This window comes from Tachyglossus aculeatus, chromosome 4 (assembly GCF_015852505.1).
Source record: "Tachyglossus aculeatus isolate mTacAcu1 chromosome 4, mTacAcu1.pri, whole genome shotgun sequence".
In the NCBI taxonomy this organism is placed as follows: Eukaryota; Metazoa; Chordata; class Mammalia; order Monotremata; family Tachyglossidae; genus Tachyglossus; species Tachyglossus aculeatus.
The window spans coordinates 131,782,515-131,794,839 of NC_052069.1; the positions used below are offsets into that span (position 1 = coordinate 131,782,515).

Genomic DNA, 12,325 nt, shown 5'->3' on the forward strand with positions numbered 1-12,325 from the left:
GGCATGTGAGAGGTGAAAAATGATCCATTTGCTTCATGCAAATAATCTCGAGCTTTAATTCCTTTAAGACCTTCAAGGCCTTACAAGAGAATGATTTAGGTGAAAAGGGAGAAATGTGCTTCATGTGGCAGATACATCTCCTGTTCATTACTACACTTCAGGCCTTCCAGGCATTTTCACTGAAATTTTCAAATTTCATTTGAGGTTCCAAAGAAGAAATTTGCTTCATGCTTCATGCTTCATCTCCAGCTTTTATTTCTCCATCTGAGGTATTCAAGGCATCCAAAGAGAATAGCTGAGGTGAAATTGAAGAAATTGGCTTCATGAAAAACCATCTCCTGCTTTCATTTGTCTAAGTCTTCAAGACCTGAAAAGAGGATATTTGAGATGGAAAAGGAGAAATGTACTTCATGCAAAGACTTGCAGCTTAGATTTGTCTCCTGAATGTCTTTAAGGCTGGCAGAGAGAATATATGAGGAGCATAAGGAGAAATCTGCTCCATGCAAACCATCTCCAGCTCTTACCTCGCTACCGAACATCTTCAAGGCCCGAAAAGAGAATACCTGAGGTGAGTAAGGGGAACTTTGTTCCATGCAAATCATCCCCAGGTTTTATTTCTCTTATTAAGGTCTTCACGGCCTTAAAACAGAAATTATTTAAGGTAGAAAAAGGAGGAATCTGCTTCCTGCAAAGACCTTCAGCTTTGATTTCTCTACTCAAGGACTTAAAAGCCTGAAAAGAGAATATCTGAGGTGAAGAAGGGGAAATTTGTTTCATGCAAACCCTCTCTAGCTTGTATTTCTCTACCTAGGGTGTTCAAGGTCTTATAAAAGAGAAAATTTGGGGTGAAATGGAGAAATTTGCTTCCTGCAAAGAACTCCAACTTTGATTTCTCTACCCAAGGCCTTCTAGGCCAAAAGAGAGAGTATTTGAGGTGCATAAGGAGAAATTCGTTCCGTGCAAACGCGACTCCAGCTCTTGCTTCTCTTGTATAGTATTTGAGGCCTCAAAAGCAAGTATTTTAGATGACAAAAGAGAACATTTCCTCTTTGCAAACAACCTCCAGCTTTGATTTATCTATCGAGGGTCTTCATGGCCAGAAAAGAGAATATTTAAGATTGAAAAGGAAAACTTTTCTACATGCAAAGTGCCTGAAGCTTTGAGTCCTCTTCCAAGGGTCTTCAAGGCACTGAAAGAGGGTATCTGAGGTAAAACGGAGAAAGTTCATGCAATCTCCCAGTTTGAATTTCTCCAACGTCTTCAAGCCCTTCAAAGAGAATATATCTAGTGGAAAAGGAGAAATCTGCTTTATGCGAACAATTTTCTGCACTCAGCTTTCTAAATCAGATCTTCCAGGAATGAAAAAATGATGTGTGGGGTTCAGGAAGGATACGTTCTCTTCAGGAAAAAGCTGTCCTGCTCATTTGTACACCTTAGGTCTTCAAGGCCTTTCCAAGAGAATATATGAGGTGAAAAATGATTAGTTTACTCCAGGAAAACAATCTCCAAGTGTTATTTCTGTAAGGGTTTGGTCTTCAAGGCCTCCAAAGAGAACATTTGAGGTGAAAAAGGAGAAATTTGGTTCATGCAAGCCAATTCCTGTTTTGATTTCACTAATAGACTTCAAGCCCTCCATAGAGAATATTTAAGGTGGCAAAGGAGAAATCTGCTTCATGTAAACAAACTCTACCTTTTACTTCTCTATATAATGTCTTCAAGGCAGAGCTTCAAGGGCAGATACACCTCTTATGCACTACTCCACTTCAGGCCTTTAAGGCATTGTAATTGAGAGTATCCATCTCCAGCTTTTACTTCTCTGTCTATGTGTCTTCAAGGCCTTAAAAGAGAATAGGTGAGGAGGGAAAGGAGGAAATTTGCTTCATGCAAAAAAGCTCCAGCTTTTATTTCTCAATCTAAGATCTTCAAGGCCAGAAAAGAGAATACTAGAGGTGACAATGGCGAAATTTGATTCGTGCAATCCAACTCTAGTTTTGATTAATAAAGACTGCAAGGCCTCCAAAGAGAATATTTGAGATGGGAAAGGAGAAATTTGCTTCATGCAAACAAACTATAGCTTTTATTTCTCTAAGGTCTTCAAGGCTTGAAGGGATAGTATATGACATTATAAAAGGAGAATGTTACTTCATGAAAACAATGTCCTGCTTATTTGTCAACCTGAGGGCTTCAGAGCCAACAAGGAGAATTTATGTAGTGAAAAACGATGAATTTGCTTCATGCAAGCAATCTCCGGCTGTTATTTCTCCATACAAGGGAGACTTCCAAGGACAAATACACTTCCTGTGCACTACTCATTTTCAAACCCTTGTACTTGAGAATGAACAGAGAATATTTGAGGTGCCAAAGCAGAAACGTGCTTCATGCAAACCTTCTCCAGCTTTTACTGGAAAAAAGAGAAAGTATCATGCAGACAATCTCCAGTTTATATGTCTCTAAGGCTTTCAGGGCCTCAGAGGAGAGGATCCCAAATGTAAAGGGGGAAATATGCTTTGAGCAAAACAATTTCCTGCACTCATTTTTCTAAATCAGATGTTAAAGGAATTTAAAAAAATATATGAGGTTAAAGAAGGATAATTTTGCTTCATGAAAAATCTGCCTGCTCATATTTGTCCACTTTAGGTCTTCAAGGCTTAGGTTTTCTAGACTCTGAGCCCACTCTTCTAGACTGTGAGCCCATTGTTGGGTAGGGACAGTCTCTATATGTTGCCAACTTGTACTTCCCAAGCGCTTAGTACAGTGCTCTGCACACAGTAAGCGCTCAATAAATACGATTGAATGAATGAATGAAAAGGCCTTTCCAAGAGAATATGTGAGGTGGAAAATGCTTAGTTTACTTCAAGTAAACAATCTCTAGGTGTTATTTCTGTAAGGTTTTAGGTCTTCAAGGTCTCCAAAGAGATTATTTGAGGTGAAAAGGGCTAAATTTGCTTCATGCAGTCCTACTCTAGCTTTTATTTCTCTAAGGTCTTCAAGGCCAGAAGAGATAATGTATGGCATTAGAAAAGGAGACTTTTGCTTCATGCAAAAAAATGTCCTGCTTACTTGACAACGTAAGGTATTCAAGGCCATTAAAGAGAATATCTGTGGTGAAAAAGGAAGAATTTGCTTCATGCAAAACACCCCCAGAGTTCATTTCTCTATACAAGGTCTTCAAGGCAGACCTTTAAGCGCAGATATACTTCTTGTGCATTGCTCCACCTCAGGCCTTCAAGGCCTTTTATTTGAGAATGAATAGAGATTATGTGGAGGTGTAAAAAGGAGAATCCCCAGTATTTACCTTCTCTAAGGTCTTCAAGACCTCAAAAGCAAATACTAGAGGGAAAACAGAAAATGGGTTTCATGCAAGCCACCTCCAGCTTTTATTCCTCTACCCTAAGGTCTTCAAGGTCAGAAAAGAGAAGAATCGACATGCAAAAGGAGAAATTCACTTCATGTGAAAATCGTCTCCATCTTTTACTTCTCTGTCTAAGGTCTTCAAGGCCGCATAAGGGAATATTTGAAGTGGGAAAGGAGAAAATATTCTTCATGTAAACAACTGCCAGCCATTATTTCGCTACCTAAGGTCCTCAAGGCCAGAAAAGAGAGTATTTGATGTGAAAATGGAGAAATATGCTTCATGTATACAATCTCCAGCTCTTACATCTCTAAAGGTCCTCACGGCTTCATGCAAACCATCTCCTACTTTGATTTCTCATGATGAATGTCTTCAGGACCTGGAAAGAGAATATGTGTGTTGAGAAAGGACAAGTTTTCTTCATGCAAATAATCTTCTGCTTTTGTTTCTCTGCCTAAGGGCCCGAGAAAGTAATATATGGAGTTCAAAAAGGAGAAATTTCTTGATACAAAAACTCACCTCATAATTTTCCACTTAAGGTCTTCAAGACCTGAAGGGAAATAGTAGGAACTTGAAGAGAAGAAATTGGCTTCCTGGAGAAACATCTACTGTGTAATAATAGTTCACTTCAGGCCCTCAAGTCCTCTGAAATGAGAATGAACAGAGTATATTGGTGGTGAATGGGAGAAATTTGTTTCATGCAAAAAAAAAATTGCTTTAATTTCACTCTACAAGGTCTTCAGGGCCTGAAAACAAAGTATTTGAGGGGAGAAAAGAGAGGTTTGCTGCATATATATGAAGCAGATATATCTCCTGTTCATTACACAACTTGAGGCCTTCAAGGTATTTTAATGGAGATTATTGGACTCGTTGCGTGACTCGGGCCCCGACCACCTCTGTTGCTGACCCATTGGGTCACCGAGCCACTGACTAGCTGGCCTATAGGTTTCAGTGAGGGGCGAGCAGAGCTTCCAGCTCGAGGTAAGCGCCTAGGACACAGGGGAGGAGAAGGGGAATGAGGCTTGGCCACGAAAGGGAGTTGAAGGAAAGGAGTCCTTTCAAATAATATCGAAACGAAAAAATGACTCCAGAGAACCCAAAAATGCTATCCCGATCATTGTACCCCATTCGTTGGGGAATTTGACGGGATTTGCATGAAAGAGCATGGGCTTGGGAGTCAAAAGACGTAGGGTCTAATCCCGCCCCCGCCGCCTGGCTGCTGTGTGACCGTGGGCAAGTCACTTAACTTCTGTGTGCCTGTTACCTCATCTGGAAAATGTGGATTAAGACTGTGAGCTCCACATGGGATAACCTGATTACTTTGTATCTACCCTAGCGCTTAGAAGAGTGCTTGGCACATAGTAAGCACGTGACAAATACCACGATTATTATTATGATGCTTATTATAATCATTATTCTTAATCCCCATTTTTCATATGAGATAACTGATGCCCAGAGACGTTAAGTGGCTTGCCCAAGGTCACGCAGCAGAGAGGTGGCAGAGCTGGGATTAGAATCCACGTCCTCTGAGTCACAAGCCCGCCTTCTTGCCACTAAACTATGTGGCTTCTTATGCTGCTTCTCCGGGTTGAGCCACCAAGCCAGCCAGTGGGACGGTCTTAGGATGGATTTAGAGTAATTTCTCGTTATCTCTAGATTTGCAATCAGAAGATATCAGTAAATACAACTCATTGAATGACGGATTGATTGTTTCAGATCGTTGTAACCCAGAGAAGCAGCATGGCCTAGACTATAGAGCATGGACCTGGGAGTCAGAATGACCCGGTTTGTAATCTCGACTCTGCCTCCTTTAGGCTATGTGACCTTGGGCAAATCTCTTCAGTTCTCTGGGCCTCAGTTCCATCATCTTTGAAATGGGGGTTGAGAATGTGAGCCCATGTGGGACAGAGACTTCTCTGACCCAATTTGCTTGTATCCACTCCAGGGCTTAGTACAGTGTCTGGGACTTAATAAACGCTTATCAAATATCACAATTATTATTATTATTATTATTATTATTATTATTATTATTATTATTATTATTAAGGATGGGGAGGGGGGCTTTTTACACAGGCCCAGACCGAGACAGTTAAGCACCCTGAGACAGGGAAGCCCAGGGAAGCAGCATAGCCCAATTGATAGACCATGGACTTGGGAATCAGAGGACCTGGCTTCTAATTCAGCCTCTGCCACTTGTCTGCCATGTGACCTTGGGCAAGTCATTTCACTTCTTGCCTCAACTTCGTCATCTGCAAAATGGGGATTAGACTGTGCGGTACAGGGTCTGTGTCCAACCTGACTAGCTTGTATGTACTTCTATGCTTAGAACGGTCCCTGGAAAATAGTGAACACTTACCACGTACCATAATGAAAAAAATAATCAGGAATGGTTCCGTGGATTTAATAGAGTTTCAGGAAGTAGTTTTGAAGATGGGAAGCTCTGTGGTCTGGTGGATATGAAGGGAGAGGGAATTCCAAGCAGGGGAAAGGTGGTGAGGTAGGGATCTGAGTGGGGGGAGTTGGGAACGAGGCACAGTGAGATGGTGAACTTGGGAGGAATGGAGAATGCAGATAGGGATTCAGTAGGGGAAAACAATGCATATCAATCGATCGATCATATTTATTGAGCGCTTATTATGTGCAGACCTTGGTACTAAGTGCTTGGGAGAGTACGACATAACAATATAACAGGGTTGGTAGCCACATTCCCTGCCCATGATGAGCTTACAGTCTAGAGGGCAATGTCTAAGGTGGATTGCTGCATATTTCACATGATCCCAAGCCCTGGCATGGGATGAAGCTCCAAACCACAGAGCTTAACCAGAATACTATTATTAATCAAAGAAAGGGAATGATGATTAGTCTGTTGATGTTGTCATAGGAAGGAATCCCAGAGTGGGAACCACGTGGGACTGGACAGTCATTTATTTTGTGGGGGCTGGGACCACAAGGAGCCCACGATCCCGGCCTTCCGAGATTCCTGGACAGTCAGCTGTCTCATCGGAGCCCCGGACCCGTCCTCCCAAGGGGAATTCCCCAGGAAATAACAGGGCCGTCGTCTGAGGGGATGGCGCAGCCATCCTGAGAGCCATGAGGGATCCTGCCAGCTCTCACGCCTCGGCCAGTCCTTCCTGTCACTGCCACCAGCGTCCAGGACCGAAAAGATGGAGTGAGCCTCTCTCTCAGCAAGAGGTAGATACTCTCCAGCCCGGGACAGGCCCGGTGGCACCGGAGAAGAGCAGGGGACATGTGAGGGAAATTTCAATAGGGAACTGTATGACCAGGGTCAGAGTCACAATTTCTTAGTGTCGCTTAGTGGAAAGAGCATGGGGCCGGGAGTCAAGATGACCTGGGTTCTAATCCCAGTTATAATAATAATAATGGAATTTATTAAGCGCCTACTATGTGCAAAGCACTGTTCTAAGCGCTGGGTCTGCCACTTATCTGATGTGTGACATTGGACAAGTCACTACAGGTCTTTGGGCCCCGATCCGGACCTCCAGAGATTCCCTTCAGAGGAGCGGCTGCTTTATCTTTGGGGAAGGGATCCATCTGCAGAAGCATCTCAGTGTCCGCGGGCAACAGAGAGCTGAGAGCTGAGGGCTCTTCGATGTCCCTCCTGGGCTGACAGAACCCAGGAGTCCGGGGGAGACAGGGGACCAGTCCAGACTGACAGAGGACGGCTACCCCCAGCCCCACGCTGTCCCTGTGAGTGTGCCCTAGGGTGGCGGTGAGAGGCCAGCAACCCGTAATGAATCTGTGGAGAATCTCGCACTCGGGCCCCATGTTCAATCAATCAATCAATCAATCGTATTTATTGAGCGCTTACTGTGTGCAGAGCACTGTACTAAGCGCTTGGATAGTACAAGTTGGCAACATATAGAGACAGTCCCTACCCAACAGTGGGCTCACAGTCTAAAAGGGGGAGACAGAGAACAAAACCAAACATACTAACAAAATAAAATAAATAGAATAGATATGTACAAGTAAAATAAATAAATAAATAGAGTAATAAATATGTACAAACATATATACATATATACAGGTGCTGTGGGGAAGGGAAGGAGGTACGATGAGGGGGATGGAGGGGGGACTAGGGGGAAGGAAGGAAGGGGCTCAGTCTGGGAAGGCCTCCTGGAGGAGGTGAGCTCTCAGTAGGGCCTTGAAGGGAGGAAGAGAGCTAGCTTGGCGGATGTTGGGAGGGAGGGCATTCCAGGCCAGGGGGAGCACTCAGCACCAGCACCAACACTCATAACAGAGCTTGACTCATAGTAAGTTATTAACATATAGCATAATAAAAATAAGGACAAAGATATGAATAAAAATAAGAATTAGAATAATATTTAGAAATAGATAACAATCCCTTACCACGAAGACAGTCTGGGGTCCAATACAGTTGAAGCTGATTCCGTTGCTCCCCGTGATTTTGGGGGCAACTCTCGGGTTCTTACCCTCTCCGGGTCTTCGGATGTCTCCGGACGCGGCCCGCGCGTTCCTACCAGGAAGAGTCAGCCAGAGGTTCAAAGCTTGGTTGCCGTTTATTTGCTATCAGCGGTTACATGGTTGAAAGAGAGAGAGAGCGAGAGAGAGAGAGAGAGAGGGAGAGAGGGAGAGAGGCGAGAGGGCGAGCGAGAGAGAGCGAGAGAGCGGGCGCGTGCCCCCCCTTTGTCTTGTTCGTCTCTTATACCCCCCGTTGCCCGGGGGCAGTGTTTTCTCGGGGGATGGCGTATCGAGGCTTTGCCATGTAGCACACACCGCCCTCCAGCCACTAGCCTAACAACAGCTCTGTCCAGTCACGAAGCGTTTGCTCTGGCTCGCCCCCAGCCACCCGTTGCCAACCATCGCTGGCTGCGGATATGGCCTTGAGGTTGCCTCCGAGCCTTGCAGGTGCAAGCTTGTTTTTCTTGCCCTGGTCTCTTTATCTCCTGTTGTTGAGTCTGTTTGGCCTTGAGCCGTTGGGTACGGTTTGTGTGCACATACTGCCTGTCTCATCGCCTTCCCCCGCTCCATATGTGTCCCCCTCCCGTTATGGCGGGGACCGCTAAGGGCGTCCGCGCAATGGGAGCATCTCGACCTTAATCTCGTGGACCACCCGGGCAACAATGGAGCAAAAGAGACGAAGGAGGCACGGGAGGCACATGAGCAAAAGCAAAACCCCCTTTTGATCCTTCCGAGGCCCATGGCCACCGGGAGGATCACATACGACCCTCCTCGGGATAACAAAGGTCTTCCGCAAAGCCGGCGCCTAAAGTAAAGGACAAGGAAAAGACAAAAATCCAGGCAAAAAGAAAAGATAGAAAAATCCAACAGAAAAATTCAAGCACAACTGAGCACACACAACAATCCCCCTCCTCAGCGAAACACAGCGTCCAGACGGCGCTGCATGTCCGTGACTTCAGCTTTGGACAGGCATGTGGTCGGGGTTTGTAGAAGCATCAGGGTAGATGAAGCACATCAGAGGCAGGCCTCCAGTAGCTGAAAAACACAGCACAGCAAAAAACCAAACCAGCGGCAAGACACACAAATAAGCAACCAGACAAAATCTCACAGGACCGAGGCCCATCCGGTAGAAGTTCGACGCAGCCGTAAAGCTGGGACAGTGGGTGGCTCGGAATCTTGAGAGTCAGCAGAAACCGATGGGGGAGTACAATCAGGAGGCGAAGCATCAAAAACGGCTGGCTTCACCTGGGAGTGATGGATCCATGAGGGGCGCTCGGCAACACGAACTGCAGAAAAGGAAGACAAGAGAACCTGGTAGGGCCCCTCCCAGGATGGCTTAAGTGAACCGTTGCCGACCATGCGCTTAACCCAAACCCAATCTCCAGCGATGAATGGATGCAGATGAACCGTGAGAGGGATGCGCTGATGAAGGATTCCAGCAGCCTGCAGCTCAGCTAGAATTGCCTGGAGAGACAAAACATAGGCTCGCAGGGCATCATCGCCCTGGTATGGTGCATGTAAAGAACATTCAATTCCAAGTGGTCGATTCATTCATTCATTCATTCAATCGTATTTATTGAGTGCTTACTGTGTGCAGAGCACTGTACTAAGCGCTTGGGAAGTCCAAGTTGGCAACATATAGAGACAGGTCGATAAATTTCAGATAGAACAGACTCAGTAAAATGTGATCCTTGATCAGAATCAATAACAGTAGGTGGCCCAAACCTGGGAATGACTTCCCGCTAGGGACATTTCACCACCATAAGAGCAGTTACTCCGGAGGAAGGGAAAGCCTCCATCCACCTAGTCGGGTGATCAACAATGACTAGTAAATATCGGAAACGACCAGCCCTTGGAAGTGTCACAAAATCAACCTGCAAACCCTCAAAAGGGGAATAGACCGAAGGGCGTCCCCCCCAAGGGAACCCGATGACCAGGGTGAGCACTGAAGCTCTGGCAAGTAGCACAACTGGCTGTGACACGTTTGGCAACAGGATGGATACCTGGGGCAAACCAAACTCGAAGAACTGTGGCTGCCAAGGCATCTGCACCAAAGTGAGTCTCCTGGTGAAGACCCAGACAAACTGGTCGCAGTGCAGCAGCGGGCAAAATAGGGCGTCCATCAGGGACCCAAAAGAGTCCGTCCCGCTCCAGTGCCTCATATTGTCGAGGCCACTCAGCTCTTTCCTTATCAGTAATCAGGGAGGGCAACAGAGTGCCAGGCATAGACGTGGGGGCCAGGGTCATAACAGGAGCTACACATACAAGGAGGGCATGCCGAGCTGCCCAACGAGAGGCCTCGTCGGCTCGGCGATTGCCCAAACTCGGGGAATCACTTCCTCGGGTGTGTGCATGCACATGCACGATAGCCACCTCGGCTGGGAGCAAGAGGGCCTGTAATAGGCGTTCTATACGATCCCCATTAGCAACCTGACGACCCGCTGAAGTGAGGAACCCACGACTTTGCCACAGGGCACCTGTAGCCTGACAGACCCCAAAGGCATACTTAGAGTCTGTATAGATGGTCACACGCTTCCCTTTACCAAGTAATAATGCCTGTGTAAGGGCTTCAAGCTCAGCTGCCTGCGCACTGCAAGAAGCTGGGAGTGAGCCGGTCCACAGCACAAAGGTTAGGGTAACAACAGCAGCACCGGTGAGGCGCACCCCTTGATCCATAAAGGAGGAGCCATCTGTGAACAAAGTTAGATCAGAAGAGGACAAAGGCCCATCGCGAAGGTCAGATCGAGGAGCGACAGTTTCCCGAACTACTTCATCACAATCGTGGATTTTGTCAGTCATAGGAGAGGACTCAAGCAAGGTAGCTGGATTCAAGGAGCCACAGCGCTCCACATGTACCTGCGGATTTTCCAATAAAGCAACTTCATATTTAGTCAGGCATGCCACAGATAAGGCTCGGGTGGCTGCTCCACGAAGGAGGTGCACAACTTCATGCGGAGTCCGAACAACAACGGGATGTCCCAAGAGGATATCCTGAGACTTTTCAAGCAGTATTACCACCGCAGCTATGCAGCGGATACAGGGTATTTGACCTAGAATGACAGGATCAAGGACACCTGAATAAAATGCTACTGGTCGATAGTGGGTACCGAGAGTTTGGCACAAAACACCTGAGGCCACTCCGCGGCGTTCATGAATGTACAAATAGAATGGCTTACTATAGTCAGGGAGTCCCAGGGCAGGGGCCGAACTCAGGCATGATTTTAGTGTCTGAAAGGTTTCTACAGCCTCGGAAGTCCAGTCCAGGGGCTCTGGGGAAGTCATTTTTAGGAGCTCAAAAAGGGGTCTGGTTAACAACCCAAATTCTGGAATCCAAGCTCGACAAAACCCAGCCGCACCTAGAAAACCTCTCAAGGCCCTCTTAGTGGTGGGGCGAAGCATGCATTGAATAAGGCTTGCTCGCTTGGGGGCGATTGCTCTTTCTCCCGCCCGCAACCTGAACCCAAGATATTTTACCTGGGGCTGACACCACTGCAGTTTCTCGCGACTACCTTTAAGACCAAGCTGATGCAAACATGCTAGGACCTGGAGGGAACCTGACCGACACAGATCCTTCGTGTCCCCAGCAATAAGGATATCATCCCTATGCTGGAACATACTGATCCCTTCGGGTAAAATGAGGGGAGATAAAGCTCTGCACAATTCTCTCGAAAAGATAGTTGGGGAGTGAACAAAACCCTGGGGAAGTCTCGTCCAGGTTAGTTGACGACCTTCCCAGGTAAAGGCAAAAAGGTACTGGTTCTCACAGGACACCGGGATAGTAAAGAAAGCACCAGTTAGATCAATACAAGTAAAACAGGTTGCTTCGGGGCTCACGGAGCTAACTACTGCCATGGGACTTGGAACCACAGCATGCATGCGCAAAACGTAAGAGTTAATTGCACGCAAGTCCTGGACTAACCGATAAGACAGAGGGGAGCCCAGTTTTCGCACAGGCAACACAGGAGTATTACAGGAAGATAGACATTCGACTAAAATTCCCTCGTGTCTCTTCTCTTTCTCCTTCACACACACTTACTCTAACCTACATACACATACAATTTCCTTCAGAGGCAATCTCTCCACCCATCATCCGCCCTTATGGGACACCTGCTTCGCAGGGTGTAGATGCCTCAGCAGACAATTTCCTTCAACTGCAATTGCTTCACCTTCTCTTGTCTTTCTCCTTTTCCCTCCTTCTTCCTTTATACACATACAATTGTTTTAACCATCGTCTCTTCTCTCTCACTAAGACGAGTGAAAAAGTCATCAGAGGTTTCCCTTTCCCTCTGGATCATCCCGTGGAAGGAGTCCCAATTAGTAGGTTTCCGGCCCAATTCTTGGATGGAAGCTAGGAGAGTCTGCCGCCCTTGAAAGGCTGCACGGAGGATACCGTGTATAAGGAAGTCCAGGTCCTTTAGCTCCCCCGGGTGGGAGTCTTCATAGGCCGTCATCCGTTCCCCAATAACGTCCCACCGCTCCTCTGTGATCCCGGAATCAAATATCCACGGGGAGGTCATAGTTATCTTCCCTATA

The 12,325-nt window shown here is 46.5% G+C and overlaps 1 pseudogene; it reads right to left on the minus strand.

Moving 5' to 3' along the window:
- Window positions 1–232: 232 nt before the first annotated feature.
- LOC119927166 overlaps window positions 233–12,325 on the minus strand; it is a 38,688-nt pseudogene continuing 26,595 nt past the window's right edge.